The sequence below is a fragment of the Arvicola amphibius genome, chromosome 7, assembly GCF_903992535.2.
Source record: "Arvicola amphibius chromosome 7, mArvAmp1.2, whole genome shotgun sequence".
In the NCBI taxonomy this organism is placed as follows: domain Eukaryota; kingdom Metazoa; phylum Chordata; class Mammalia; order Rodentia; family Cricetidae; genus Arvicola; species Arvicola amphibius.
In genome coordinates, this window is record NC_052053.1 from 58,037,137 (window position 1) to 58,062,002 (window position 24,866).

Genomic DNA, 24,866 nt, shown 5'->3' on the forward strand with positions numbered 1-24,866 from the left:
AGAAATGAAACAGACCATTCCCTTCTAACAATGCTTTACACTGTTAGTTGCAAGTGTTTCTCTTTTGAGAGAAACGCCTGTGCATTTCTCTCTGAAGTTCCTAAAGAAATAAGTACACTTTCAAAGGAAAGTGTTTCAATCCAACTAAAGCATTTAGACAGAAATGCTTATCTTTCAACGTACAGCATGTAGACAGAAAAGCAATACTCCATTCCAATATAACAATGCTTTACACAGTTAGGAGCAAGTGCTCGTCTTTTGAGAAAAACGCATGTGGGTTTCTATCTCAAACTTCAAAAAATAAGTATAATTTCAAAAGAAAGTACTTATCTTTCAAACTACAGCATTTGAACAGACATGCAACACACCATTCCCTGCTAACAATGCTTTACACTGTTAGGAACAAGTGCTCATCTTTTGAGAAAAACGCATGTGCGTTTCTATCACAACCGTCTTAAAAAATAAGTATACGTACAAAGAAAGTACTTATCTTTTAAACTACAGCATTTAAACAGAAATGAAACACACCATTCCCTTCTAACAATGCCTTACACTGTTAATTGCAAATGTTTCTCTTTTGAGAGAAACGTTTGTGTGTTTCTATCTCAAGTTTCTAAAGAAATAAGTACACTCTCAAAGGAAAGTGCTTCAATTTCAACTTAAGCATTTAGACAGAAATGCTTATCTTTCAAAGTACAGCATGTAGACCGAAAATCAATACTATATTCCATTCTAACAATGCTTTACACTGTTAGGAGCAAGTGCTCATCTTTTGAGAATAACGCATATGAGTTTCTATTGCAACCTTCTTAAAAAATAAGTATACTTTCAAAAGAAAGTACTTATCTTTTAAACTACAGATTTTAAACAGAAATGCAACACACCATTCCCTTCTAACAATGCTTTACACTGTTAATCGCATGTGTTTCTCTTTTGGGAGAAATGCTTGTGTGTTTCTATCTGAAGTTTCTAAAGAAATAAGTACACTTTCAAAGAAATGTGCTTCAATTTCAACTAAAGCATTTAGACAGAAATGCTTATCTTTCAAAGTACAGCATGTAGACAGAAAACAATACTCCATTCCAATCTAACAATGCTTTACACAGTTAGGAGAAAGTGCTCATCTTTTGGGAAAAACGCATGTGCGTTTCAGTCTCAAACTTCTAAAAAAAATAAGTATACTTTCAAAGGAAAGTGCTTATCTTTCAAACTACAGCATTTGAACAGAAATGCAAAACAACATTTCCTTCTAACTATGCTTAATGCTCTTAGAAGCAACTGTTTCTCTTTTGAGAGAAACACATGTGCGTTTAATCTGATGTTTCTAAAGCAATAAGTACTTTCAAAACAAAGTGCATCGATTTCATTGTAAAGCATTTAGACAGATATGATTATCTTTCAAAGCACAGCATGTAGACAGAAATGCAAAACTCCATTCCCTTCTAATAATGCTTTACAATGTCAGAAATAAGTGCTTCTCTTTTCGAGACACGCATGTGCTTTTCTTTCTGAAGCTTCTAAAGAAATAAGTACACTTAGAAAAAAGTGTCCATCTCGCAAAGTACATCCTTTTGACAGAAATGCAAACATCTCTTAACCTCTTACAATGCTTTTCACATGTTCAAGCAATTTCATCCCTTGTGTTAGAAACAAATGGGAATCTTTTCTTTCAAAGAGAAGCATTTAGACAGAAATGCAATACTCCCTTCATTTCTAACAGTGCTTTACACTGTGAAAAGCAAGTGCTTCTCTTTTGAGAGAAACACATATGCTTTTATCAGGAAAGCTTCGGTAGAAGTACGTACAGTTTCAAAAGAAAATGCTTATCTTTCAAAGGACAGCAATGTCTTCTAACAATGCTGTACAATTTTCGGAGCAAGAGCTTCCTTTGGAGAGAAATGTCAATGGGTTTCTCTGGAAAGCTTTTAAAGGATTATGTACACTTTACAAAGAAAATGCTTATCTATCAAGGTACAGCATGTAGACAGAAATACAACACTGCATTAACTTCTAACAATGTTTTGCTATGTTAGCAGCATGTGCTTCTCTTTTGAGTGAAACGCATGTGCGTTCCTATCTGAAGCTTCTAAAGAAATAAATACACTTTCAAAAGCAAGAGCTCATCTTTCATAGAACAGGATTTTGAAAGAAATGCAGCCCTCCATTCAGTACTAAGAATGCTTTCCAATATTTGAAGCAAGTGATTCTTATTTGCGAGAGATATATATGCGTTTCACAGGAAAGCGTCTAAAAAATTATGTACATATTCAAAAGAAAGTGCTTTTCTTTCAAGGTACAGAATGTAGACAGAAATGCAGCACACCATTCCCTTCTAACAATGCTTTACACTGTTACATGCAAGTGTTTCTCTTTTGAGAGAAACGCCTATGCATTTCTACCTGAAGTTTCTAAAGAAATAAGTACACTTTCGAAGGAAAGTCCTTCAATTTCAACTAAAGCATTTAGACAGAAATGCTTATCTTTCAAAGTACAGCATGTAGACAGAAAAGCAATTCTCCATTCCATTCTAACAATACTTTACACTGTTAGAAGCAAGTGCTTGTCTTTTGAGAAAAACGCATGTGCCTTTCTATCTCAACCTTCTAAAAAAATAAGTATACTTTCAAAGGAAAGTGCTTATCTTTCAAACTACAGCATTTGTACAGAGAAGGTTGACATAGAAACGCACATGCTTTTTTCTCAAAAGAAGAGCACTTGCTCCTAACAGTGTAAAGCCTTGTTAGAATGGGATGGAGTATTGCTTTTCTGTCTACATGCTGTACGTTGAAAGATAAGCATTTCTGTCTAAATGCTTTAGTTGAAATTGAAGCACTTTCCTTTGAGAGTGTACTTATTTCTTTAGAAACTTCAGATAGAAATGCACAGGCGTATCTCTCAAAAAAGAATCACTTGCAACTAACAGTACAAAGCATTGTTAGAAGGGAATGGTGTGTTGCATCTGTTTAAATGCTGTAGTTTGAAAGATAAGCACTTTCCTTTGAAAGTATACTAATTTTTTTAGAAGGTTGATATAGAAACGCACATGCGTTTTTCTCAAAAAATGAGCACTTGCTTCTAACAGTGTAAAGCATTGTTAGAATGGAATGGAGCAATGCTTTTCTGTCTACATGCTGTACTTTGAAAGATAAGCATTTCTGTCTAAATGCTTTAGTTGAAATTGAAGCACTTTCCTTTGAAAGTGTACTTATTTCTTTAGAAACTTCAGATAGATACGCACAGGCATTTCTCTCAAAAGAAAAACACTTGCAACTAACAGTGTAAAGCATTGTTAGATGGGAATGGTGTGTTGCATTTCTCTTCAAATTCTGTAGTTTAAAAGATAAGCACTTTCTTTTGAAAGTATACTAATTTTTTTAGAAGGTTGAGATAGAAACGCACATGTGTTTTTCCAAAAAGACTAGCAATTGCTTCTAATAATGTAAAGCATTGTTAGAATGTAATGGAGTAATGCTTTTCTGTCTACCTTCTGAACTTTGAAAGATAAGCATTTCTGTCTAAATGCTTTAGTTGAAATTGAAAAACTCTCCTTTGGAAGTGTACTTATTTATTTAGAAACTTCAGGTAGAAACACACAGCTGTTTCTCTCAAAAGAGAAACAGTTGCAACTAACAGTGTAAAGCATTGCTAGAAGGGAATGGTGTGTTGCATTTCTGTCTACATTCTGTACTTTGAAAGAAAAGCACTTTCTTTTGAATATGTACATAATTTTTTAGACGCTTTCCTGTGAAAAGCATATATGTCTCTCACAAAGGAGAATCACTTGCTTCAAATATTGGAAAGCATTCTTATTACTGAATGGAGGGCTGCATTTCTTTCAAAACGCTGTTCTATGAAAGATGAGCTCTTGCTTTTGAAAGTGTACTTATTTCTTTAGAAGCTTCGGATAGAAATACACATGCCTTTCACTCAAAAGTGAAGCACGTGCTGCTAACAGTGCAAAGCATTGTTAGAAGTCAATGGAGTGTTGTATTTCTGTCTACATGCTGTACCTTGAAAGATAAGTGCTTTCTTTGTAAAGTGTACATAATCCTTTAAAAGCTTTCCAGAGAAACCCATTGGCATTTCTCTCCAAAAGGAAGCACTTGCTCCGAAAATTGTACAGCATTGTTAGAAGATATTGCTGTCCTTTGAAAATAAGCATTTTCATTTGAAAGTGTACTTACTTCTACCGAAACTTTCCTTAGAAAAGCATATGCGTTTCTTTCAAAAGAGAAGCACTTGCTTTTCACAGTGTAAAGCACTGTTAGAAGTGAAGGGAGTACTGCATTTCTTTCTAAATGCTTCTCTTTGAAAGAAAAGATTCCCTTTTGTTTCTCACACAAGTGATAAAATTGCTTGAACGTGTGAAAAGCATTGTAAGACGTTTAGGAGTTTTGCATTTCTTTCAAAAGGATGTACTTTGCGAGATGGACACTTTTTTGTAAGTGTAATTATTTCTTTAGAAGCTTCAGACAGAAAAACACATGCGTTTCTCGAAAAGTGAAGCACTTTTTTCTAACATTGTAAAGCATTATTAGAAGGGAATGGAGTTTTGCATTTCTGTCTACATGCTGTGCTTTGAAAGATAATCATATCTGTCTAAATGCTTTACTATGAAATCGATGCACTTTCTTTTGAAAGTACTTATTGCTTTAGAAACATCAGATTAAACGCACATGAGTTTTTCTCAATAGAGAAACAGTTGCTTCTAAGAGCTTAAAGCATAGTTAGCAGGGAATGGTGTGCTGTATTTCTGTTCAATGCTGTAGTTGGAAAGATAAGCACTTTCCTTTGAAAGTATACTCATTTTTTTAGAAGGTTGAGATAGAAACGCACATGCGTTTTTCTCAAAAGACGAGCACTTGCTTCTAACAGTGTAAAGCATTGTTAGAATGGAATGGAGTATTGCTTTTCTGTCTACATGCTGTAAGTTGAAAGATAAGCATTTCTGTCTAAATGCTTTAGTTGGATTGAAGCACTTTCCTTTGAAAGTGTACTTATTTCTTTAGAAACTTCAGATAGAAACGCACAGGCATTTCTCTCAAAAGAACAACACTTACAACTAACAGTGTAAAGCATTGTCAGAAGGGAATGGAGTATTGCTTTTCTGTCTACATGCTGTATTTTGAAAGATAAGCATTTCTGTCTAAATGCTTTAGTTGAAATTGAAGCACTTTCCTTCGAAAGTGTATTTATTTCTTTAGATACTTCAGGTAGAAATGCAAGGCATTTCTCTCAAAAGAGAAACACTTGCAACTAACAGTGTAAAGCATTGTTAGAAGGGAATGGTGTGTTGCATTTCTGTTCAAATGCTGTAGTTTGAAAGATAAGCACTTTCCTTTGAAAGTATACTAATTTTTTTAGAAGGTTGATATACAAACGCACATGCGATTTTCTCAAAAGAGAAGCACATGATGCTAACAGTGCAAAGCATTGTTAGAAGTTAATGGAGTGTTGTATTTCTGTCTACATGCTGTACCTGAAAGATAATTGCAGTCTTTGGAAAGTGTATATAATCCTTTAAAAGCTTTCCAGAGAAACCCATTGGCATTTCTCTCCAAAAAGAAGCTCTTGCTCCGAAAATTGTACAACATTGTTAGAAGACATTGCTGTCCTTTGAAAGATAAGCATTTTCTATTGAAAGAGTACGTACTTCTACTGAAGCTTTCCTTAGAAAAGCATATGCGTTTCTCTCAAAAGAGAAGCACTTGCTTTTCACAGTGTAAAGCACTGTTATAAGTGAAGGGAGTACTGCAATTCTGTCTAAAGGCTTCTCTTTGAAAGAAAAGATTCCCATTTGTTGCTCACACAAGTGATGAAATTGATTGAACGTGTGAAAAGCATTGTAAGACGTTAAGGAGGTACACTTTTTTGTAAGTGCACTTATTTCTCTAGAAACTTCAGTCAGAAAATCACATGCGTTTTTCGAAAAGAGAAGCACTTTTTTCTAACATTGTAAAGCATTACTAGAAGGGAATAGAGTTTTGCATTTCTGTGTACATGCTGTGCTTTGAAAGATAATCATATCTGTCTAAATGCTTTCTTATGAAATTGATGCACTTTCTTTTGAAAGTACTTATTGTTTTAGAAACTTCAGATTACACGCACATTTGTTTCTCTCAAAAGAGAAACAGTTGCTTCTAAGAGCTTAAAGCATAGTTAGCAGGGAATGGTGTGTTGTATTTCTGTTCAAATGCTGTAGTTGGAAAGATAAGCACTTTCCTTTGAAGGTATACTTATTTTTTTAGAGGTTGTGATAGAAAGGCACATGCGTATTTCTCAAAAGACGAGCACTTGCTGCTAACAGTGGAAAGCATTGTTAGAATGGAATGGAGTATTGCTTTTCTGTCTACATGCTGTACTTTGAAAGATAAGCACTTCTTTCTAAATGATTTAGTTGACATTGAAGTACTTTCCTGCGAAAGTGTACTTATTTCTTTAGAAACTTCAGATAGAAACACACAGCTGTTTCTCTCAAAGAGAGACACTTGCAACTAAAGTGTAAAGTATTGTTAGAAATGAATGGTGTGTTGCATTTCTGTTCAAATGCTGTAGTTTGAAAGACAAGCACTTTCCTTTGAAAGTATACTTATTTTATTAGAAGGTTGAGATAGAAACGCACATGTGTTTTTCTCAAAAGATGAGCACTTGCTTCTAGCAGTGTAAAGCCTTGTTAGAATCGAATGGAGTATTCCTTTTCTGTCTACATTCTGTACGTTGAAAGATAAACATATCTGTCTAAATGATTTAGTTGAAATTGAACCACTTTCATTTGAAGTGTACTTAGTTCTTTAGAAACTTGAGATAGAAACACACAGATGTTTCTTTCAATGAGAAACACTTGCAACTAACAGTGTAAAGCATTGTTAGAAGGGAATGGCGTGTTGCATTTCTGTTCAAATGCAGTAGTTTGAAAGATAAGCACTTTCCTTTGAAAGTATACTTATTTTTTTAGAAGGTTGAGATAGAAACGCACATGTGTTTCTCTCAAAAGACGAGCACTTGCTTCTAACAGTGTAAAGCATTGTTAGAATGGAATGGAGTATTGCTTTTCTGTCTACATGCTGTACTTTGAAAGATAAGCATTTCTGTCTAAATGCTTTAGTTGAAATTGAAGCACATTTCTTTGAAAGTGTACTTATTTCTTTAGAAACTTCAGATAGAAACGCACAGGCATTTCTCTCAAAAGAGAAACACTTACAACTAACAGTGTAAAGCATAGTTAGAAGGGAATGGAGTATTGCTTTTCTGTTCAAATGCTGTAGTTTGAATGATAAGTACTTTCTTTTGAAAATATACTTATTTTTTAGAAGTTTGAGATAGAAACGCACATGTGTTTCACTCAAAAGAGAAGCACATGCTGAGCATTGTTAGAAGTTAATGAAGTGTTGTATTATTGTCTACATGCTGTACCTTGAAAGATAAGTGCTTTCTGTGGAAAGTGTACATAATCCTTTAAAAGCTTTCCAGAGAAACCCATTGGCATTTCTCTCCAAAAAGGAGCTCTTGCTCCAAAAATTGTACAGCATTGTTAGAAGACATTGCTGTCCTTTGAAAGATAAGCATTTTCTTTTGAAAGTGTACTTACTTCTATCGAAGCTTTCCTTAGTAAAGCATGTGCGTTTCTCTCAAAAGAGAAGCACTTGCTTTTCACAATGTAAAGCACTGTTAGAAGTGAAGGGAGTATTGCATTTCTGTCTAAATGCTTCCCTTTGAAGAAAATATTCCCATTTGTTTCTCACACAAGTGATGAAATTGCTTGACCATGTGAAAAGCATTTTAAGACGTTAAGGATGTTTGCATTTCTGTCAAAAGGATGTACTTTGCGAGATGGACACTTTTTTGTAAGTGTACTTATTTCTTTAGAAGCTTCAGACAGAAAAGCATATGTGTTTCTCAAAAAGAGAAGCACTTTTTTCTAACATTGTAAAGCATTATTAGAAGGGAATGGAGTTTTGCTTTTCTGTCTACATGCTGTGCTTTGAAAGATAATCATATCTGTCTAAATGCATTACTATGAAATCGATGCACTTTCTTTTGAAAGTACTTATTGCTTTAGAAACTTCAGATTAAACGCACATGTGTTTCTCTCAAAAGAGGAACATTTGCTTCTAAGAGCGTAAAGCATAGTTAGCAGGGAATGGTGTGTTGTATTTCTGTTCAAATGCTGTAGTTGGAAAGATAAGCACTTTCCTTTGAAAGTATACTTATTTTTTTAGAAGGTTGAGATAGAAAGGCACATGCGTTTTTCTCAAAAGACGAGCACTTGCTCCTAACAGTGTAAAGCATTGTTAGAATGGAATGGAGTATTGCTTTTCTGTCTAAATGCTGTACTTTGAAAGATAAGCATTTCTGTCTAAATGCTTTAGTTGAAATTGAAGCACTTTCCTTTGAAGGTGTATTTATTTCTTTAGAAACTTGACATAGAAACACACAGCTGTTTCTCTTAAAAGAGAAAGACTTGCAACTAACACTGTAAAGCATTGTTAGAAGGGAATGGTGTGTTGTATTTCTGTTCAAATGATGTAGTTTGAAAGATAAGCACTTTCTGTTGAGAGTATACTTATTTTTTTAGAAGGCTGAGATAGAAACGCACATGCGTTTTTCTCAAAAGACGAGCACATGCTTCTATCATTGTAAAGCATTGTTAGAATGAAATGGAGTATTTCTTTTCTGTCTACATTCTGTACTTTGAAAGATAAGCATTTCTGTCTAAATGCTTTAGTTGAAATTGAAGCACTTTCCTTTGAAAGAGTACTTATTTTTTTAAAAACTTCAGATAGAAACGCACAAGCATTTCTCTCAAAAGAGAAACACTTGCAACTAACAGTGTAAAGCATTGTTAGCAGGGAATGGTGTGTTGCATTTCTGTCTACATTCTGTACTTTGAAAGAAAAGCACTTTCTTTTGAATATGTACATAATTTTTTGACGCTTTCCTGTGTAACGCATATATGTCCCTCGCAAATGAGAATCACTTGCTTCAAAGATTGGAAAGCATTCTTAGTACTGAATAGAGTACTGCATTTCTTTCAAATGCTGTTCTATGAAAGATGAGCTCTTGCTTTTGAAAGTGTACTTATTTCTTTAGAAGCTTTGGATAGAAACGCACATGCGTTTCACTCAAAAGAGAAGCACATGCTGCTAACAGTGCAATGCATTGTTAGAAGTGAAGGGAGTGTTGTATTTCTGTCTACATGCTGTACCTTGAAAGATAAGCGCTTTCTTTGTAAAGTGTACATCATCCTTTAAAAGCTTTCCAGAGAAACCCATTGGCATTCCTCTACAAAAGAACTCTTGCTCCGAAAATTGTACAGCATTGTTAGAAGACATTGCTGTCCTTTGAAAGATAAGCATTTTCTTTTGAAATTGTACGTACTTTTACCGAAGCTTTCCTTAGGAAAGCATATGCGTTTCTCTCAAAAGAGAAGCACTTGCTTTTCACAGTGTAAAGCACTGTTAGAAATGAAGAAAGTAGTGCATTTCTGTCTAAATGCTTCTCTTTGAAAGAAAAGATTCCCATTTGTTTCTCACACAAGTGATGAAATTGCTTGAACGTGTGAAAAGCATTGTAAGATGTTAAGAGATGTTTGCATTTCTGTCAAAAGGAAGTACTTTGTGAGATGGACACTTTTTTCTAAGTGTACTTATTTCTTTAGAAGCTTCAACCACAAAAGCACATGCGTGTCTCGAAAAGAGAAGCACTTTATTCTAACATTGTAGAGCATTATTAGAAGAGAATGGAGTTTTGCATTTCTGTCTACATGCATTGCTTTGAAAGATAATCACATCTGCCTAAATGCTTTACTATGAAATCGATGCGCTTTCTTTTCAAAGTATTTATTGCTTTAGAAACATCAGATTAAACGCACATGTGTTTCTCGCAAAAGAGAAACAGTTGCTTCTAAGAGCGTAAAGCATAGTTAGCAGGGAATGGTGTGTTGTATTTCTGTTCAAATGCTGTAGTTTGAAAGATAAAAACTTTCCTTTGAAAGTATACTTATTTTTTTTAGAAGTTTGAGATTGAAACGCACATGCGTTTTTCTTAAAAGACGAGCACTTGCTCCTAACAGTGTAACGCATTGTTAGAATGGAATGGAGTATTGATTTTGTGTCTACTTGCTGTTCTTTGAAAGATAAGCATTTCTGTCTAAATGCTTTAGTTGAAATTGAAGCACTTTCCTTTGAAAGTGTATTTATTTCTTTAGAAACTTGAGATAGAAACACACAGCTGTTTCTCTCAAAAGAGAAACACTTGCAACTAACAGTGTAAAGCATTGTTAGAAGGGAATGGTGTGTTGCATTTCTGTCTACATTATGTACTTTGAAAGAAAAGCACTTTCTTTTTAATATGTACATAAATTTTTAGATGCTTTCCTGGGAAACGCATATATGTCTCTCGCAAATAAGAATCACCTGCTTCAAATATTGGAAAGCATTCTTAGTACTGAATGGAGGGCTGCACTTCTTTCAAAATGCTGTTCTATGAAAGATGCCCTCTTGCTTTTGAAAGTGTACTTATTTCTTTAGAAGCTTCGGATAGAAACGCACATGCGTTTCACTCAAAAGAGAAGCACATGCCTCTAACAGTGCAAAGCATTGTTAGAAGTGAAGGGAGTGTTGTATTTCTGTCTACATGCTGTACCTTGAAAGATAAGCGCTTTCTTTGTAAAGTGTACATAATCCTTTAAAATCTTTCCAGAGAAACCCATTGGCATTTCTCTCCAAAAGGAAGCTCTCGCTTCGAAAATTGTACAGCATTGTTAGAAGACATTGCTGTCCTTTATAAGATAAGCATTTTCTTCGGAAAGTGTACGTACTTCTAAGGAAGCTTTCCTGATAAAAGCATATGCGTTTCTCTCAAAAGAGAAGCACTTGCTTTTCACAGTGTAAAGCACTTTTTGAAATGAAGGGAGTAATGCATTTCTGTTTTATACTTCTCTTTGAAAGAAAAGATTCCCATTTGTTTCTCACACAAGAGATGAAATTGCTTGAATGTGTGAAAAGCATTGTAAGGCGTTAAGAGATGTTTGCATTTCTGTCAAAAGGATGTACTTTGTGAGATAGACACTTTTTTGTAATTGTACTTATTTCTTTAGAAGCTTCAGTCAGAAAAGCAAATGTGTTTCTCGAAAAGAGAAGCACTTTTTTCTAACATTGTAAAGCATTATTAGAAGGCAATGGAGTTTTGCATTTCTGTCTACATGCTGTGCTTTGAAAGATAATCATATCTGTCTAAATGCTGTACTATGAAATCGATGCAATTTCTTTTGAAAGTACTTATTGCTTTAGAAACTTCAGATTAAACGCACATGTGTTTCTCTCAAAAGAGAAACAGTTGCTTCTAAGAGCGTAAAGCATAGTTAGCAGGGAATGGTGTGTTGTATTTCTGTTCACATGCTGTAGTTGGAAAGATAAGCAGTTTCCTTTGAAAGTATACTTATTTTTTTAGAAGTTTGAGATAGAAAGGCACATGCGTTTTTCTCAAAAGACAAGCACTAGCTTCTAACAGTGTAAAGCATTGTTAGAATGGAATGGAGTATTGCTTTTCTGTCTACATGCTGTACTTTGAAAGATAAGCATTTCTGTCTAAATGCTTTAGTTGAAATTGAAGCACTTTTCTTGAAAGTGTACTTATTTCTTTCGAAACTTCAGATAGAAATGCACAGGCGTTTCTCTCAAAAGAGATACACTTGCAACTAACATGGTAAAGCATTGTTAGAAGGGAATGGTGTGTTGCATTTCTGTTCAAATGCTGTAGTTTGAAAGATAAGCACTTTCTTTGAAAATATACTTATTTTTGAGACGGTTGAGATAGAAACGCACATGCGTTTCACTCAAAAGAGAAGCACATACTGCTAACAGTGCAAAGCATTGTTAGAAGTTAATGGACTGTTGTATTTCTGTCTACATGCTGTACCTTGAAAGATAAGCGCTTTCTTTGGAAAGTGTACATAATTCTTTAAAAGCTTTCCAGAGAAACCCATTGGCATTTCTCTCCAAAAAGAAGTCCTTGCTCCAAAAATTGTACAGCATTGTTAGAAGACATTGCTGTCCTTTGAAAGATAAGCAATTTCTTTTGAAAGTGTACATACTTCTACTGAAGCTTTCCTTAGAAAAACATATGAGTTTCTCTCAAAAGAGAAGCACTTGCTTTTCACAGTGTAAAGCACTGTTAGAAGTGAAGGGAGTACTGCATTTCTGTCTAAAGGCTTCTCTTTCAAAGAAAAGATTCCCATTTGTTTCTCACACAAGTGATGAAATTGCTTGAACCTGTGTTAAGCATTGTAAGACGTTAAGAAATGTTTGCATTTCTGTCAAATGATGTACTTTGCGAGATGGACACTTTTTTGAAAGTGTACTTATTTCTTTAGAAGCTTCAGACAGAAAAGCACATGCGTGTCTCAAATAGAGAAGCACTTTTTTGTAACATTGTAAAGCATTATTAGAAGGGAATGGAGTTTTGCATTTCTGTCTACATGCTGTGCTTTGAAAGATAATCACATCTGTCGAAATGCTTTACTATGAAATCGATGCACTTTCTTTTGAAAGTACTTATTGCTTTAGAAACTTCAGATTAAACGCACATGTGTTTCTCCTAAAAGAGAAACAGTTGCTTCTAAGAGCATAAAGCATAGTTAGAATGAAATGTTGTGTTGCTTTTCTCTTCAAATGCTGTAGTTTGAAAGATAAGAAATTTCTTTGAATGTATACTTATTTTTATTTAGAAGTTTGAGAGAGAAACGCACATCAGTTTTTCTCAAAAGACGAGTACTTGCTACTAACAGTGTAAAGCATTGTTAGAATGGAATGGAGTATTGCTTTTCTGTCTACTTACTGTACTTTGAAAGATAAGCATTTCTGTCTAAATACTGTAGTTGAAATTGAAGCACTTTCCTCTGAAAGTGTACTTATTTCTTTAGAAACTTGAGATAGAAACACACAGCTGTTTCTCTCAAAAGAGAAACACTTGCAACTAAGTGTGTAAAGCATTGTCACAAGGGAATGGTGTGTGGCATTTCTGTTCAAATGCTGTAGTTTGAAAGATAAGCCCTTTCTTTTGAAAGTATACTTATTTTTTTAGAAGGTTGAGATACAAACGCACATGCATTTTTCTCAAAACATGAGCACTTGCTTCTTACAGTGTAAAGCATTGTTAGAATGGAATGGAGTATTGCTTTTCTATCTACATGCTGTACTTTGAAAGATAAGCATTTCTGTCTAAATGCTTTAATTGAAATTGAAGCACTTTCCTTAGGAAGTGGTCGACTTTCTTTAGAAACTTCAGATAGAAACGCACAAGCGTTTCTGTCAAAAGAGAAACACTTTCAGCTAACAGTGTAAAGCATTGTTAGATGGGAATGATGTGTTGCATTTCTGTTGAAATGCTGTAGTTTGAAAGATAAGTACTTTCTTTTGAAAGTGTATTTATTTATTTGAAGGTTGAGATAGAAACACACATGCGTTTTTCTCAAAGGCGAACACTTGCTCCTAACAGTGTAAAGCATTGTTAGAATGGAACGGAGTATTGATTTTCTGTCTACATGCTGTACTTTGAAAGATAAGCATTTCTGTCTAAATGCTTTAGTTGAAATTGAAGCACTTTCCTTTGAAAGTGTACTTATTTCTTTAGAAACTTCAGATAGAAACGCACAGGCTTTTCTCTCAAAAGAGAAACACTTGCATCTAACAGTGTAAAGCATTGTTAGAAGGGAATGATGTGTTGCATTTCTGTCTACATTCTGTACTTTCAATGAAAAGCACTTTCTTTTGAAAGTATACTTATTTTTTGAAGTTTGAGATAGAAACGCACATGCGTTTTTCTCAAAGACGAGTACTTGCTCCTAACAGTGTAAAGCATTGTTAGAATGGAATGGAGTATTGATTTTCTGTCTACATTCTGTACTTTGAAAGATAAGCATTTCTGTCTAAATGCTTTAGTTGAAATTGAAGCACTTTCCTTTGAAAGTGTACTTATTTCTTTAGAAACTTCAGATAGAAACGTACAGGCGTTTCTCTCAAAATAGAAATACTTGCAACTAACAGTGTGAAGCATTTTTAGAAGGGAATGGTGTGTTGCATTTCTGTCTACATTCTGTACTTTGAAAGAAAAGCACTTTCTTTTGAATATGTACATAATTTTTTAGACGCTTTCCTGTGAAACGCATATATGTCTCTCGCTAATGAGAATCACTTGCTTCAAAGATTGGAAAGCATTCTTAGTACTGAATGGAGTGCTGCATTTCTTTCAAAATGCTGATCTATGAAAGATGCCCTCAGCTTCCTGTCCCTTCCCCGCTTGCACCCAGATTCCTCCCCCTCCTCCGCCTGCCTCATCCTCCTGTCTTTGGGGCCACAAAATCCCACAGCTCAGGCTGTTTGGGCTCTGAGGACCTGGAATTGAGTGCACCCAGGCCCGTGGGATGTCCCCTCCTTCATTTGACTGCCTGGGGCAAGGCAGGCCTTTGTCTGAGAGCTGCTTGACCTGCAAGGGGACCTGACAGTTTGCCAGAGGATCCATCATTCTTTGGGGTGAGTGAGGAGTGAGTGCCCGAACTGCGGCAGCGGTCCGGAGAGGGACTACAGACACTCCACAACTCCCCCTGCCACCAGCATACTTCCTGCTCTTCCTGCAGGGGTTATTCTCCCTGGATACTGCCTCTCTCTTCCTGTCCCTTCCCAGCTTTCACCCAGAATCCTCCCCCCCTACCCCTGCCTCATCCTCCCGTCTTTGGGGCCACAAAATCCCACAGCTCAGCCTGTTTGGGCTCTGGGGACCTGGAATTGAGTGCACCCAGGCCGGTGGGAGGTCCCCTCCTTCATTTGACTGCCCAGGGCAAGGTAGGCCTTTGTCTGAGAACTGCTTGGCCTGCAAGGGGACCTGACAGTCTGCCAGAGGATCCATCATTCTTTGGGACACTGCAGTCCTGATGACGACTTATGGAGATGCACTTTCATACCTCGCTGACCTCTCAACACAGTAGCACCAGTGATATTTTCTTAGTTGTTCTCAGGTGTCCTGCTCTAGTTCTAAGGCCATCCACCCAAAGGGGTCAGACTCTGGCCTCCAGGCAGGTCTGAGGATTCCGGCGGAGAGGTGCGGACTCCTTCAGATTGTGCTGCCAGGTTCGCTGTGTGGTATTCCATCCCGCCATGCCTCCACCTTGGCCCTTTTGTCTGGGCTGCGACCCTGAGCTGCCTGGAATCCCTGATCCTGTGCACTGACACTCCGTCTGAACTGGTGAGTGAATGCGGACCCTGGGGCAACCTGCCCTGGAAGAGAGCACAGACCCCCTACCCCCACGTCCCTCTGCAGGCTTGTGTCTGTTTCTCCCATCCCTGTGTCTCCCAAGCTTTCCCTAGTGTTCTCAGGTGTCCTGCTCCAGTTCTAAGGCCATCCACCCAAAGGGGTCAGACTCTGGCCTCCAGGCAGGTCTGAGGATTCCTGCGGAGGGGTGCGGGCTCCTTCAGATTGTGCTGCCAGGTTCGCTGCGTGGTATTCCACCAGTTCAGTTCCACCTGAACTGGTGTCCTGCTCCTGTTCTAAGGCCATCCACCCAGAGGAATCAGACTCTGGCCTCCAGGCAGGTCTGTGGATTCCTGCAAGGGAGTGCGGGCTTCTTCAGATTGTGACGCAAGGAATAGGTCCTCCTCTGACACAGGGGAGATCCAACCAGTTTCAGTCACAGCAAAGATTGGTCTAGGACACCAAATGCCTCCGCGCTCCTTTTGAAGGAAGAGATGGGCAGGCGCCAATGCAGGAGCTCACCAACAACATGAAAGGCAACATGACATCACCACAATCCAGACATCCCGAAACAACAAGAATTGAACACCCTACCCCAGAAGATATAGAAGAATCCGACCTTAAACAGTACTTTATGAAAATAATAGAGGACCTTAAACAGGAGGTAAAAAACTGCCATAAAGAAATGGAGTTGACAAACAAAAAGGTAGACGAAATAAATAAATCTCTCAAAGATACCCAAGAAAAACAAGAAAAACAAGAAAAAACAATCAAACAGGTAAGGGAAACAGTACAAGACCTGATAAATGAAATGGAGGTATTGAAGAAAACACAATCTGAGGGACGACTGGAAAGGGAAACTCTGAGTAAATGAACAGAAACTTCAGAGACAAGTATTTCCAACCGAATACAAGAGATGGAAGAAAGAATCTCGGACTCTGAAGATACTATAGAGGAAATAAACTCACAGATTAAAGAACTAAACAAATCTAACAACTTCTTAACACAAAACATTCAGGAAATCTGGGACACCATGAAAAGACCATACCTAAGAATAATTGGGGTAGAAGAAGGAGAAGAATTACAACTCAAAGGCCCAGAAAACATATTCAACAAAATTATAGAAGAAAACTTAACCAACCTAAAGAAGGATGTTCCTATGATGGTACAAGAAGCTTACAGAACACCAAATAGACTGGATCAAAAGAAAGCATCCCCATGCCATATAATAATCAAAACACAAAACATACAGAATAAAGAACAGATATTAAGAGCTGCAAAGGAAAAAGGGCAAATAACATATAAAGGGAAACATATCAGAATTACACCTGATTTCTCAATGGAAACCATGAAAGCCAGAAGAGCTTGGATAGATGTGCTACAGACACTAAGGGAACATGGATGCAAGCCTAGACTACTATACCCAGCAAAGCTTGCATTCACCATTGATGGAGAAAACAAGATATTCCAGGACAAAAACAGATTTAAACAATATGCAGCCACAAATCCAGCCTTGCAGAAAGTAATAGAAGGAAAATCACAAACCAAGGAGTCCAACAACGCCCACAATAACTCAGGCATCTAGCGACCCTTCACCAGCACAACTAGAAGAAGGGAAACACACAAACTCTACTACTAAAAATGACTGAAGTTAACAACCACTGGTCATTAATATCACTTAATATCAATGGACTCAATTCACCTATAAAAAGGCACAGGCTAAGAGACTGGATACGAAAACAGAATCCAACATTTTGCTGTTTACAAGAAACACACCTCAACCACAAAGACAGACACCTACTCAGAGTAAAGGGTTGGGAAAAGGTTTATCAAGCAAATGGCCCTAAGAAACAAGCGGGTGTGGCCATACTAATATCCAACAAAGTTGACTTCAAACTAAAATCAATCAGAAGAGATGGAAAGGGACACTTTATACATATAACAGGAAAAATCCATCAGAATGAAGTCTCAATCCTGAATATCTAGGCCCCTAATATAAAAGCTCCCACTTATGTAAAAGAAACACTTCTAGAACTCAAGGCAGCCATCAAACCACACACACTAATAGTTGGAGACTTCAACACTCCTCTCTCACCAATGGACAGGTCAATCAGACAGAAACCTAACAGAGAATTGAAAGACTTAATGGAGGTAATGAACCAAATGGACTTAACAGACATCTATAGAACATTCCACCCAAATAGGAAAGAATATACCTTCTTCTCTGCGGCTCATGGAACCTTTTCGAAAATTGACCATATACTTGGTAACAAAGCAATCTTCCACAGTTACAAAAAAATATTAGTAACCACCTGTGTCTTATCGGATCACCATGGATTAAAATTAGAATTCAACAACAATGCTACCCTCAGAAAGCCCACAAACTCATGGAAACTGAACAGTCAACTACTGACCCACACCTGGGTCAAGGAAGAAATAAAGAAAGAAATTAAAGTCTTTCTTGAATTTAATGAAAACAAAGACACAACATACTCAAACCTATGGGACACAATGAAAGCAGTGCTAAGAGGAAAGTTCATAGCACTAAGTGCCCACTTAAAGAAAACGGAGAAAGCACTCATTGGTGACTTAACAGCACACCTGAAAGCTCTGGAAAAAAAAAGAAGCAGACTCACCTAGGAGAAGTAGAAGACTGGAAATAATCAAACTAAGGGCAGAAATCAACAAAATAGAAACACAGAAAACAATCCAAAGAATCAATGAAACAAAAAGCTGGTTCTTGGAGAAAATCAACAAGATTGACAAACCCTTAGCCAAACTAATCAAACGGCAGAGGGAGAACATGCAAATTATTAAGATCAGAAATGAAAAGGGGGACATAACCACAGACACAGAGGAAATTCAGAGAATCATTAGATCTTACTACAAAAGCCTGTATGCCACAAAATTGGAAAATGTAAAAGAAATGGACAGTTTTTTAGATAAATACCATATACCAAAGTTAAACCAGGACCAGGTAAATGCTCTAAATCGTCCTGTCAGTCGCGAAGAATTAGAAATTGTTATCAGAAACCTCCCTACCAAAAAGAGCCCAGGACCAGATGGTTTCAGTGCGGAATTCTACCAGAACTTCCAAGAAGACCTAATACCTATACTGCTTAAGGTATTTCATAATATAGAAACACAAGAGTCACTGCCAAATTCCTTCTATGAAGCAACAGTTACCCTGATACCTAAACCACACAAAGACTCAACCAAGAAAGAGAATTACAGGCCAATCTCACTCATGAACATTGACGCAAAAATTCTCAATAAAATACAGGCAAACCGAATCCAAGAACACATTAGAAAAATTATCCATTACGATCAAGTAGGCTTCATCCCAGAGATGCAGAGCTGGTTCAACATACGAAAATCTATCAATGTAATCCATCATATAAATAAACTGAAGGAAAAAAAACCATATGGTCATCTCATTAGATGCTGAAAAAGCATTTGACAAAATTCAGCACCCTTTTATGATAAAAGTTTTGGAGAGATTAGGGATACAAGGGTCATTCCTAAATATAATAAAAGCTATTTACAGCAAGCTGACAGCTAACATCAAATTAAATGGAGAGAAACTCAAGGCTATCCCACTAAATTCAGGAACACGACAAGGCTGTCCACTCTCTCCATATCTCTTCAATATAGTGCTTGAAGTTCTAGCAATAGCAATAAGACAACATAAGGGAATCAAGGGGATTCAATTTGGAAAGGAAGAAGTTAAGCTTTCATTATTTGCAGATGATATGATAGTATACATAAGCGACCCCAAAAACTCCACCAAAGAACTCCTACAGCTGATAAACTCCTTCAATAACGTGGCAGGTTACAAGATCAACTCCAAAAAATCAGTCTCCCTCCTATACACAAAGGATAAGGAAGCAGAGAGGGAAATCAGAGAAGTATCACCTTTCACAATAGCCACAAATAGCATAAGATATCTGGGAGTATCTCTAACCAAGGAAGTGAAGGATTTATTTGACAAGAACTTTAAGTCTTTAAAGAAAGAAATTGAAGAGGATACCAGAAAATGGAAGGATCTCCCTTGCTCGTGGATTGGGAGGATCAACATAGTAAAAATGGCAATTCTACCAAAAGCAATCTATAGATTCTATGCAATCCCCATCAAGGTCCCAACAAAATTCTTCACAGATCTTGAGAGGACAATAATCAACTTTATATGGAAAAACAAGAAACCCAGGATAGCCAAAAAAAACTTATACAATAAAGGTACTTCTGGAGGCATTACCATCCCTGACTTCAAACTCTATTACAAAGCTACAGTATTGAAAACAGCTTGGTATTGGCATAAAAACAGAGAAGTTGACCAATGGAATCATATAGAAGACCCGGATCTTAAACCACAATCCTACGAACACCTGATTTTTGACAAAGGAGCTAAAAGCACACAATGGAAGAAAGAAAGCATCTTCAACAAATGGTGCTGGCATAACTGGATGTCAACCTGTAGAAGAATGAAAGTAGATCCGTGTCTATCACCATGCACAAAACTCAAGTCCAAATGGATTAAAGACCTCAATATTAATCTGAACACATTGAGCTTGATAGAGGAGAAAGTGGGAAGTACTCTACAACAAATGGGCACAGGGAACCATTTCCTGCACATAACCCCAGCTGCACAGACATTAAGGGAAACATTGAATAAATGGGACCTCCTGAAGTTGAGCAGCTTCTGTAAAGCAAAGGACATTGTCACAAAGACACAAAGGCAGCCTACTGACTGGGAAAAGATCTTCACCAACCCTGCAACTGACAAAGGTCTGATCTCTAAAATATATAAGGAACTCAAGAGACTCGACGGTAAAATGCCAATTAACCCAATTAAAAAATGGGGCGCTGAACTCAACAGAGAATTCTCAACAGAAGAAGTTCGAATGGCCAAAAGACACTTAAGGTCATGCTCAACCTCCCTAGCTATCAGGGAAATGCAAATCAAAACAACTTTGAGATATCATCTTACACCTGTCAGATTGGCTAAAATCCAAAACACCAATAATAACCTTTGCTGGAGAGGTTGTGGGGTAAGGGGTACACTCATCCATTGCTGGTGGGAATGCACACTTGTGCAACCACTTTGGAAAGCAGTGTGGCGGTTTCTCAGGAAATTCAGGATCAACCTACCCCAGGACCCAGCAATTCCACTATTGGGAATCTACCCAAGAGATGCCCAATCATACAACAAAAGCATATGCTCATCTATGTTCATAACAGCATTATTTGTAATAGCCAGATCCTGGAAACAACCTAGATGCCCTTCAGTGGAAGAATGGATGAAGAAATTGTGGAATATATACATGCTAGAATACTACTCAGTGGTAAAAAACAATGACATCTTGAATTTTGCAGGCAAATGGATGGAAATAGAAAACACTATTCTGAGTGAGGTAACCCAGACCCAAAAAGATGAACATGGGATGTACTCACTCATAATCGGTTTCTAGCCATAATTAAAGGACATAGAGCCTATAAATTTGAGATCCTTGAGAAGATAATAAGAAGGTGAACTCCCAAAAATAGATATAGTAATCCTCCTGGATATTGTAAGTAGACACGATCGCCAGGCAAAATTGGGAACTTGAGGGTTGGGCGAGACTGGGCCAAGGGAAGATGGGGAGAGAAAAATGTGAAGGGGAGAATGTGGGGAGCTCGGAGGAATGGGATGCTCGGGATATAGGAAGGGTTGATATGGGAGCAGGGAAGCATATATCTTAATTTAAGGAGCTACCTGAGGATTGTCAAGAGACTTGACCCTAGAGGGGTTCCCAGGTTTCCAGGGAGATGCCCCCAGTTAGTTCCTTGGGCAGCTGAGGAGAGGGAGCCTGAAAAGACAAGTTCCTATAACCATACTGACGAATTTCTTGCATATCACCATAGAACCTCCACCTGACGATAGATGAAGAAAATGACAGAGCCCCACACTGGAGCACCGGACTGAGCTCCCAAGGTCCTGATGAGGAGCAGAAGGAGCGAAAACATGAGGGAGAAAGTCAGGAACGTGAGGGGTACGTTCACTCATGGAGACGCTGGGACAGAACTAAAGGGAGATCACTAACACCAGTTGGAATGGGACTGATGGATCATGTGACCAAACCCATGTCTCTGAATGTGGCCAACAGCGGGGGCTGACTGAGAAGCAAAGGACATTGGCGCTGGGCTCTGATTCTTCTGCATGGACGGGTTCTGTGGGAGCCTTCTCAGCTTGGTCGATCACCTTCCTGGACCTGGGGGGATTTTGGAGGACATTGGACTTAGCATAGAGTGGGGAAAACTGATGGCTCCTTGGCCTTGAGAGGGAGGGAGGGGAGGTATGGGTGGAGGGAAGGGGAGGGAAGGGAAAGAAGGAGGGGTGGGAAGGGGGAGGAGGAGCAGAGGGAGGGGGAGGAGGAGGGAAGGAGATGGAAATTTTTAAATATAAAAAAAAAACCATGAGAAAGAAAAAAAAGAAAGAAAGATGTGCTCTTGCTTTTGAAAGTATACTTACTTCTTTAGAAGCTTCGAATAGAAAGGCACATGCGTTTACTCAAAAGAGAAGCACATACTGCTAACAGTGCAAAGCATTGTTAGAAGTGAAGAGAGTGTTGTATTTCTGTCTACATGCTGTACCTTGAAAGATAAGCGCTTTCTTTGGAAAGTGTATATAATCCTTTAAAAGCTTTCCAGAGAAACCCATTGGCATTTCTCTCCAAAAGGAAGCTCTTGCTCTGAAAATTGTACAACATTGTTAGACGACACTGTTGTCCTTTGAAAGATAAGCATTTTCTTTTGAAAGTGTACTTACTTCTACCGAAGCTTTCCTGATAAAAGCATATGCGTTTCTCTCAAAAGAGAAGCACTTGCTTTTCACAGTGTAAAGCACTGTTAGAAGTGAAGGGAGTAGTGCATTTCTGTCTAAATGCTTCTCTTTGAAAGAAAAGATTCCCATTTGTTTTTCACACAAGTGACGAAATTGCTTGAAAGTGTGATAGCATTGTAAGGCGTTAAGAGAGGTTTGCAATTCTGTCAAAAGGATGTACTTTGCGAGATGGACACTTTTTTGTAAGTGTACTTATTTCTTTAGAAACCTCAGACAGAAAACCACATGTGTCTCTCGAAAAGAGAAGCACTTTTTTCTAACATTGTAAAGCATTATTAGAAGGGAATGGAGTTTTGCATTTCTGTCTACATGCTGTGCTTTGAAAGATAATCATATCTGTCTAAATCCTTTACTATGAAATCGATGTACTTATTGCTTTAGAAACTTCAGATTAAACACACATGTGTTTCTCTCAAAAGAAAAACAGTTGCTTCTAAGAGCGTAAAGCATAGTTAGAAGGAAATGGTGTGTTGCATATCTGTTCAAATGCTCTAGTTTGAAAGATAAGAACTTTCTTTGAAGGTATACTTATATTTATTTAGAAGTTTGAGAGAGAAACGCACATAAGTTTTTCTCAAAAAACGAGTATTTGCTACTAACAGTGTAAAGAATTGTTAGAATGGAATGGAGTATTGCTTTTCTGTCTACTTACTGTACTTTGAAAGATAAGCATTTCTGTCTAAATGCTTTAGTTGAAATTGAAGCACCTTCCTTTGAAAGTGTACTTATTTCTTTAGAAACTTCAGATAGAAATGCACAAGCATTTCTCTCAAAAGAGAAACACTTGCAGCTAAGAGTGTAAAGCATTGTTAGAAGGGAATGGTGTGTTGCATTTCTGTTTAAATGCTGTAGTTTGAAAGATAAGTACTTTCTTTTGAAGTAATACTTATTTTTTTGGAAGGTTGAGATAGAAACGCACATGTGTTTTTCTCAAAGGCGAACACTTGCTCCTAATAGTGTAAAGCATTGTTAGAATGGAACGGAGTATTGATTTTCTGTCTACATGCTGTACTTTGAAAGATAAGCATTTCTGTCTAAATGCTTTAGTTGAAATTGAAGCACTTTCCTTTGAAAGTGTACTTATTTCTTTAGAAACTTCAGTGAGAAACGCCCAAGCATTTCTCTCAAAAGAGAAACACTTGCAACTAAGAGTGTAAAGCATTGTTAGAAGGTATTGGTGTGTTTCATTTCTGTTTAAATGCTGTAGTTTTAAAGATAAGTACTTTCTTTTGAAAGTATACTTATTTTTTGAAGTTTGAGATAGAAATGCACATGCGTTTTTCTCAAAAGAAGAGCACTTGCTCCTAACTGTGTAAAGCATTGTTAGATTGGAATGGAGTATTGATTTTCTGGCTGCATGCTGTACTTTGAAAGATAAGCGTTTCTGTGTAAATGCTTTAGTGGAAATTGAAGCACTTTCATTTGAAAGTGTACTTATTTCTTTAGAAACTTCAGATAGAAACGCACAGGCGTTTCTCTCAAAAGAGAAACACTTGCAACTAACAGTGTAAAGCATTGTTAGAAGGGAATGGTGTGTTGCATTTCTGTCTACATTCTGTATTTTGAAAGAAAAGCACTTTCTTTTGAATATGCACATAATTTTTTAGTTGCTTTCCTGTGAAACGCATATATGTCTCTCGCAAATGAGAATCACTTCCTTCAAAGATTGGAAAGCATTCTTAGTACTGAATGGAGTGCTGAATTTCTTTCAAAATGCTGATCTATGAAAGATGCCCTCTTGCTTTTGAAAGTGTACTTATTTCTTTAGAAGCTTCACATAGAAACACACATGTGTTTCTCTCAAAAGAGAAGCACTTGCTTTTCACAGTGTAAAGCACTGTTAGAAGTGAAGGGAGTAGTGCATTTCTGTCTAAATGCTTCTCTTTGAAAGAAAAGATTCCCATTTGTTTCTCACACAAGTGACGAAATTGCTTGAAAGTGTGAAAAGCATTGTAAGGCGTTAAGAGATGTTTGCATTTCTGTCAAAAGGATGTACTTTGCGAGATGGACACTTTTTTGTAAGTGTGCTTATTTCTTTAGAAGCCTCAGACAGAAAAGCACATGCGTTTCTCGAAAAGAGAAGCACTTTTTTCTAACATTGTAAAGCATTATTAGAAGGGAATGGAGTTTTGCTTTTCTGTCTACATGCTTTGATTGGAAAGATAATCATATCCGTCTAAATGCATTACTATGAAATCGATGCACTTTCTTTTGAAAGTTCTTATTGCTTTAGAAACTTCAGATTAATCGCACAAGTGTTTCTCTCAAAAGAGAAACAGTTGTTTCTAAGAGCGTAAAGCATAGTTAGAAGGAAATGGTGTGTTGCATTTCTGTTCAAATGCTGTAGTTTGAAAGATAAGAACTTTCTTTGAAGGTATACTTATTTTTATTTAGAAGTTTGAGAGAGAAACGCACATCAGTTTTTCTCAAAAGACGAGTACTTGCTACTACCAATGTAAAGAATTGTTAGAATGGAATGTAGTATTGCTTCTCTGTCTACATGCTGTACTTAGAAAGATAAGCATTTCTGTCTAAATGCTTTAGTTGAAATTGAAGCACTTTCCTTTGAAAGTGTACTTATATCTTTAGAAACTTCAGATAGAAACGCACAGCTGTTTCTCTCAAAAGAGAAACACTAGCAACTAACAGTGTAAAGCATTGTTAGAAGGGAATGGTGTGTAGTATTTCTGTTAAAATTCTGTAGTTTGAATGATAAGCACTTTCTTTTTAAAGTATACTT